This window comes from Athene cunicularia (genome assembly GCF_003259725.1).
Source record: "Athene cunicularia isolate RWA chromosome 28 unlocalized genomic scaffold, athCun1 chr28_part1, whole genome shotgun sequence".
In the NCBI taxonomy this organism is placed as follows: Eukaryota; Metazoa; Chordata; class Aves; order Strigiformes; family Strigidae; genus Athene; species Athene cunicularia.
Genome location: NW_020799139.1, coordinates 1,468,111 through 1,475,003, shown reverse-complemented (window position 1 = coordinate 1,475,003; position 6,893 = coordinate 1,468,111).

Here is a 6,893-nt window from a genome sequence, read left to right as displayed (position 1 = left end):
TATAAAAAGTATTCCTGAAACAAGTCATGGGTAGGTAATTTAAAACAATGAAGGAAAAGATCTTGACATTTCTTCAGTGATCTTGAATGAAGAAGGTACTTAGATATTAAGATGATGAGTGACATAAAAAGATAATAGCAGTATATGAAAGCCAGTGAATGAAACTAGCTATAAACTCTGTGCTATAAACCAGCTTTTTTTTTCCCTGTCTAAGCTAAGTGGATACTAAAAACTAATAAACTGTGAAAAGGTAACTTAATATTAAAATACTAATTAAAAGTACTTTGCTTCAGTATAAAATTTGAAGTCCTTCTCTCCAAAAATGTATTAAACTCCTTTCTAACTCCCACTCCTTGAAAATAGCTGAAATGTGTGTTCATCCTAAACAATGCCACGTTAGCACAGAATCTGAATTCAAGGAACTAATGTAGGGGAAAGATCTTTTTATGAACAGAGCTTCTGGCTTTCTGCGGGTTTTTGGTTGCAAAAGTACAATGTGAGGTGATCTACTTCTCTTTAACTGGCCACAGAAGTTAAAGATCGCTAGCAAAAAGGCATAGTTTATAAAATCCAAGAAAAAGATTTGCTGGAATTGATGGATATATTCAAGAAGATGTTTGAGAGTATCTGTTACCTATTAAATCTGTCTTTGGTAGGAGTTCTGGAAGGAGCAGACTTGTTAAAAAATATTAGGTTTCTAAAGGGGCATCAACGTTTCTTTAAATGGGGTTTCTTCAAACCAGATGTTGTTGTATCTGAGCTTCAAAACAAATTTTGAAGCCCTTGATTGACTACAAAGAGTGTACATGTTTCTTTGTTTTAATTTCTGGCAGTTATCCTAGGCAGATGGAGAAGCAGTGAGGTTATTTCAGTATAATGTAAAAGCCAGTACTTCACAAAGGGTTTTGATGTGTGTTTGAATCTTGTGGACTGGTGTTCCTCCCTCTGTTTTAGTGGGGAAAATAGAAGAGTGGTGAATTTTCAGGTTATCCCTTGTGTCTCATTTAAATTTATAAATGCTTTGAGTTTTAGCAACATGACTTCTCATGTGGTAACAGCTTGCTTTCTCCTCAAAGCATTCCTGCTTTACAGACGTGTTTTTAACTTTTGGGGAAGGCAGCATGCGCAGGGTTAAATCTGAGGTTGTTTTTATAAAGACTATCTTCAGAGAGCAAATCATTTGAAAAAGAGGGGTTTGAGTCCCACCCTGTCTTTTTCTTTGCTTTTTGAGTAACATACTTGCATTCTCTACATGTAAACTAAACCCTTCCAAATAAATCCTTCTTCCTGCTGTGGGAGAAGTCTGTTAATTTGGCACTTGTCTTAAAAATGAAATAATGTAAGCAATCCAATAATTAGGTGTGTTGCCCTTTGGGTTTTGCTGAGGGGGGTATCTAAACACGCATGTAAGAATGTGTGTTTAGCCATATAATGTGATTCACTACTTAACAGGTGTGGTTCAGATTCCTGCTGGACTAAACACCTGCATCCAGGAAGGTCCTTGTCCTGAAAGATGAACCATTTCATTTTCTGGTTTCCAGCTCTCAAGAATTATCCTTTCTGGATTTTTCAAGGACATCCCAGTTCCTTTTGATGTGAAACACAGAATTCACCAGCTAGGCGTTATCTTTTCATTGCAAATATGAAAGGTTCAGAAAACAATGAGTGTGAGAACTTTCACGCATTCATAGGAGCAGCTATAGGTAAGGCTCAGAATGTTAACAGTTGCTTCTTCTTTATTTCTTGCCTAGAAAAAAAAAAAAAAAAAGGAAGGATGTAGATGGTGTTGCAGTTGTTTTGCCATCATGGAAGCTCTTCCATCAGAAGGCCTGTACTTCTGATGTCTGGGGGTGAGTGCAGGGCAAGGAGAGGTTGGGTGCCTGAACCAGACTGGTTTCAGGATGGAGAAGCTTACTTGAAGTGGAAAGAATGTTTTCTTTGCAGAATGCTGTGGATTTGAGGAGGAACCAAGCCAGCACTGAGCACAGGTCATGAATGGTTACAGTGTAGCTTTGTAATGCCTTCCCAGAAGTCATGAGTTCCTTGGAAATGTACCCAGGCCAGTGGTGGAATTTCATCAAACAGCACAGGAAAAGATCAAGAGGACGGTGGGGTCCCAGATTTTAACGGTACTCCTGAGAGTGAACATTTCAGTTGATTATACAGAATCCCAGAATCCTTCAGGTTGGAAAAGCCCCTCGGGATCATCGAGTCCAACTCGACAAAGTTCTCCCCTACCCCACATCCCCCACAGCTCATCCCAACGGCCCTGAAACCCCCCCAGGGATGGGGACTCCCCCCTCCCCGGGCAGCCTGTTCCACTCTCTGACCACACTTTTTGGGAAACATTTTCTCCTCCTGCCCAGCCTGACCCTCCCCTGGGGCAGTTTCCAGCCGTTCCCTCTTGTCCTGTCCCTGATCCCCTGGGAGCAGAGCCCAGCCCCAGCCTCTCTGCAATGTCCTGTCAGGAGCTGCAGAGAGGGATGAGGGCTCCCCTCAGCCTCCTCCTCCTCACACTGAACACTCCCAGCTCCTTCCCTGGCTCCTCACAGGATTGATTCTCCAGCCTTTCCCCAGCCTCGTTGCCCTCCTCTGCCCTCGCTCCAGCCCCTCCAGATCTCTCTGGGATTGAGGTGCCCAAACCTGGACACAACCCTCCAGGTGTGGCCTCACCAGTGCTGAGCACAGGGGGACTGTCACCTCCCTGCTCCTGCTGGTCACACCAGTGCTGATCCAAGTCTGAACACAGTGGCCTCAAAATCCAGTGGATTTGCCCCTACTTGCTCGAAACAAGGTTTCCCACCACCAGATCGGTGTTAAGGAGTGTTTCACGTAGTTCCTTTGCTAAGGGTTGTTGCTGTTCCCTTTCTCAGTGCAGTTTCATAACCTGCTCCTCAGCTACGAGCCTAAGCCCCAAGCCAGGGCAGAGGTGGAGTAATTCACCCCAACCTGGTCATGCTGGTTACAGAGACTTCCTCAGGCTGGATGAGTTAAGATCCACCAGCCTGGCTTGGGTGCAGCAGCACCCTGATGGCAACGCCTCAGGACCTGATCCAATCTGCCTTCTACCAGGATTTCAATGGCACTTCCAGCTGAACTACCCAGCTAACCTTTGCTTTTGCCTTTGCCATGGGCTGTGTGAGGAGGCAGCACACCGTGGTGGCAGGCAGCCGGGGCGACAGCCAGTAAATAAACGGAAAGGTGCTGAAAGAGCTCTGAAAAGACAGAGAGATAGCGAGTCCTTCACGCTGTCCCCTCAGTGTCACGCAGACCAGCAATTATCAACTGGTGCCACTGGAGATTCACGTTGCAGAAGCTGCTACAGGTGCTGTAATAAAAGTGGAGTTTACTTGAATTCCTGGACCCTGAGCAAGGCTCGTGGCAACGCTACGAACCCATTGTGGAGTCTGGAAACTGTGAACTGGGGCTGTTTTTAGTAAAAAGGTAATTACTGAGCTTGATTTATGATCAAACAGAAGTTTTCAAACAGCTTCTCAATTCTGGTCCCAGAAATCCATGAGCCTTATGTCATATGGAGGAAACCCAGAAGTTTTTTTAGGTGGTTGTTAGCAAATGTTATTAAGAAAACGAAATGTCAAACTAGATCCTGCGACCTTGATTTCGGCTATAGTGTGAAGACAGAGCAGAGGTGCTATGGGAAGATTTCTGGCAGGTAAGTGGCGTTCCAGTCTCAGACAAGATACATATGAGGCCACCTTCCTGGCAGCAGCTTAGTATATGACTTTGCTGGAAGGGGTGATTGCAAAAAGCTTATGAAGAAAGTCTGGAGAGCAACAATTCTAAATAGAGCTTTAGTAATGATGTCATTTAAACAAAAAAGTAATGTTAAACATTGGGCAATGAACTCTTTTGGATCAAGAGCAACACAAGGCCACTAGCCAAGATGCAGAAGAACCTCTGCAGCAGGAGAAGTTGCACAGGGTAATAAAGAGCTGTGGAAAGTCCAAAGCATGCAAGGTCATGATGGAAAAGCCATATTAGAATAATCCTGAGGAGTGGCAAGGTAAATAACTGGGTATTTTCTATGAGCGTGAGGGCTTACTAGGAAGTGGAGGGAGGAAGGAATTATAACTCTAGTCAAACAGTGGATTCACTCATGATCGCTCCATGTGTCTTGAAGTCAGAAGCCAAGTCTTGGGCTAGCTGTTGCGCGGGAACGGCCCGCTGTGATCCTGGGCAGATCTTGGACTGGGGCTCCAAACAAATCCAGTTGTAACCTGCACCCACCTCCTCTACTGAGGAAGCAGAAAGGCACAAACGAAACAAGGGATACTGTTCTTGTGGACTTGACAACTTGATGAACATCAGGAAACATCAAAAATATCATTTTAAAACTGTGTTATAGGTTTTTTCTTTATGGGATGACCCATCACGGTGCTGCAGGTGGTCTGAATTGACGGATCACTCTCAGGCTAGGGGACAGAGATTAGCCCTTTACTAGCAAGTAGTTTTAAACAAATCCCCACGGAATTCAGCTATGAACAGCCAAAGGCCTGGTCAGTTTAGTAGGAGGCTGCACATGCCTTCCTCCTTTTCCCTTTTTATGCCATTTGTTCCCTATTCCACTAGAGGCCACCACAAACCTCATCTGAAAAAAAAAAAAAAAAAGAAAGGGAGGGGGCACCTGCAGTATTAAATGGCAAAAGCTCCTGTTTTATAGGGAGATTTAGAAGTGGAACTTGGATCTCCCTAGAAACAACTTCTCTTCCCGCTGTGTTAGGAGTAACTCCCAGATGTGACTTGGAGCCAGCAAATGATCTCAGGCTGTGAGATCAGATTTTGCTGAGTATAGAGGGTTAGACATGTTCGTTACTCTTTCCAGAAGATCTCCTATCCAAACCATGCATTGATATTTGATTTCCTTGGGAAATATTGGCCTTCACGGTAGCTTTTACTGCATTTGTGTATAGAGACTCAAAGTTTCAACATTGTCTCCTGCCTTGCCAGTAGAAAGTTGCTTTTGCCATTGCTATTTATTCACCTGAGGCGTGGGGTTCCTGGAATTGTGTGCGCTTTCCTGGAAGAAGTGTTGAAGGGTGTAATGGCTTGTGCAGAAAGCATTCAAAGACTGAAAAGATGTCAAGGAGAGACAAGGCAGCTGGAGTTAAGGGAGAGCTCTCGGATTCCGCTCTCATGATAGGTATTTCTCTGGCCGTCATTGTGTCAGGAACTCGATGTCGCTTACACCCAAAGTGTTTTGGCTCGAATAAAGGTTAATGGAAGAAGCTGACTGCTGTGCTAGCCAAAAGCAATTGGCCTTTATTGCATTGCGCAAACACAGAGGATCAAACTTCTAGTTTCCATGTGGAATTAAAAGTAGAGTAATTCCGCGACCATCGCAATTAGGCTAAGTATGTGTCCTTGCAATGTTTGGATGGGAAGAGCGGTTTAGATGAAGCAAGGACTTAGTCTGGATCTTTACACAGACCGTGATACTGAAAAATACTGTGAAAAAGATTAGATTTGCTTTTGTGGCTGTTTTTCAGCTTTGGGTGGGGTCAGGAGGAGGAATTGCCAGAAATCTCCAGAGCCAGTTCATTCCTGTGAGATTTCTGGTCTGATATTTTCCTGAAAACTCCAGAGGTTTGGATTAGTCTCCAGACTCCATCTTTCTGGAGGGCTTCCCACCACTTGTGAGCCTGTATACATGCCATTTTTCCATTTCTCTAGGAGTGAAAAAAAAAAAAACCAACCCATAACCCATAGTCTGGATGATGCTGAATTTTCCTCTCGAGTTTATAAATGTTCTACAAAGTTTTTTTGATAAAGCCAGTAATCTGTAATGTCTCAAAGCTTATGAAAGTAAAATGTGCATGTGAAAAGAGATGTGTGACAAGAGACGAGCTGACAGTATATGCGCCAGGAAAAGCACGGATTTAGTGGCTCCTTTGTTTCCACAATCCGTGGAGTTGGTGAAACAAGGAGTTTCACCGATGGAACTGTTTGCTTGAAGGCGAACAGGCCTCTCAAACTGATTCTCTTGACTTGCATCTGCTAAGAACTTTCTAGCAGTCTGGACCAGGTAGCACAGACGTTCTCTTCAGCTTTGCAAAAGCTGTAACTCAACATTTCTGAGTATTACCAGAGCGCCTTCAGGCCTGAGCAGGGAGATACGTCTGCGTGAGGACTGCTGAGTATTTGTGTTATCTAACCAAACGTGAATGAGGGCTCAGCTGCCGGGCTCTGGGCTATTATTTCTGTTTGAAAATTCATCTTCATTTTGTATTGAGATCTCTCTTTTCAGAGAGACAAGGTTCTCCTGCTTCTGAGGACGATACCTGTCCTTCCCCGCCCCCAGAGCGTGGGCCCTGTGAACATTTTTGTCTATTCATTCCTCTGACAGCCGTTATTATCTCTGACGGAAAGCCTCAGGCAAACACTGGAAGGGGGACAGCAGTGTGGAGAAGACACTGCCTTGTGCTGTGATGGGTCTGTCTAAAAGATACTGGGTTTGTCATCCTCTGCTCATCCTTGAGGAGCTGGCATCCTTTTGTGGTCAAGATTTTGGGAACAATCAATGAAAGCATAAAAGACAGTTTCCAGAAAGAAGATTCATTTTTGTTTGCTGAAAATCTAACCAAAGTTATTAATCAGTTGATGTGGGGTCTGAGCAAGGAAGATTGAGACAATGTTCTGCTCTACCACCATGATTAAGAGGAAGAATGATTTTTGTGGAGTACTAAGACTCTGCTGTTGTAATAATCCTATTTTCTTTTTTCATATTCGGGATTCTTATTTTACATATGGATAATGAGACCACTTTAGAGAACAGCCTTGACAATCTGCTGGTGTTTCCTATATCCCTCTATTCTTTGTGCCCTCCATGAATCTCCTAGTCATCCTGATTCCACAGCAATCAGAGAAAAGCACCT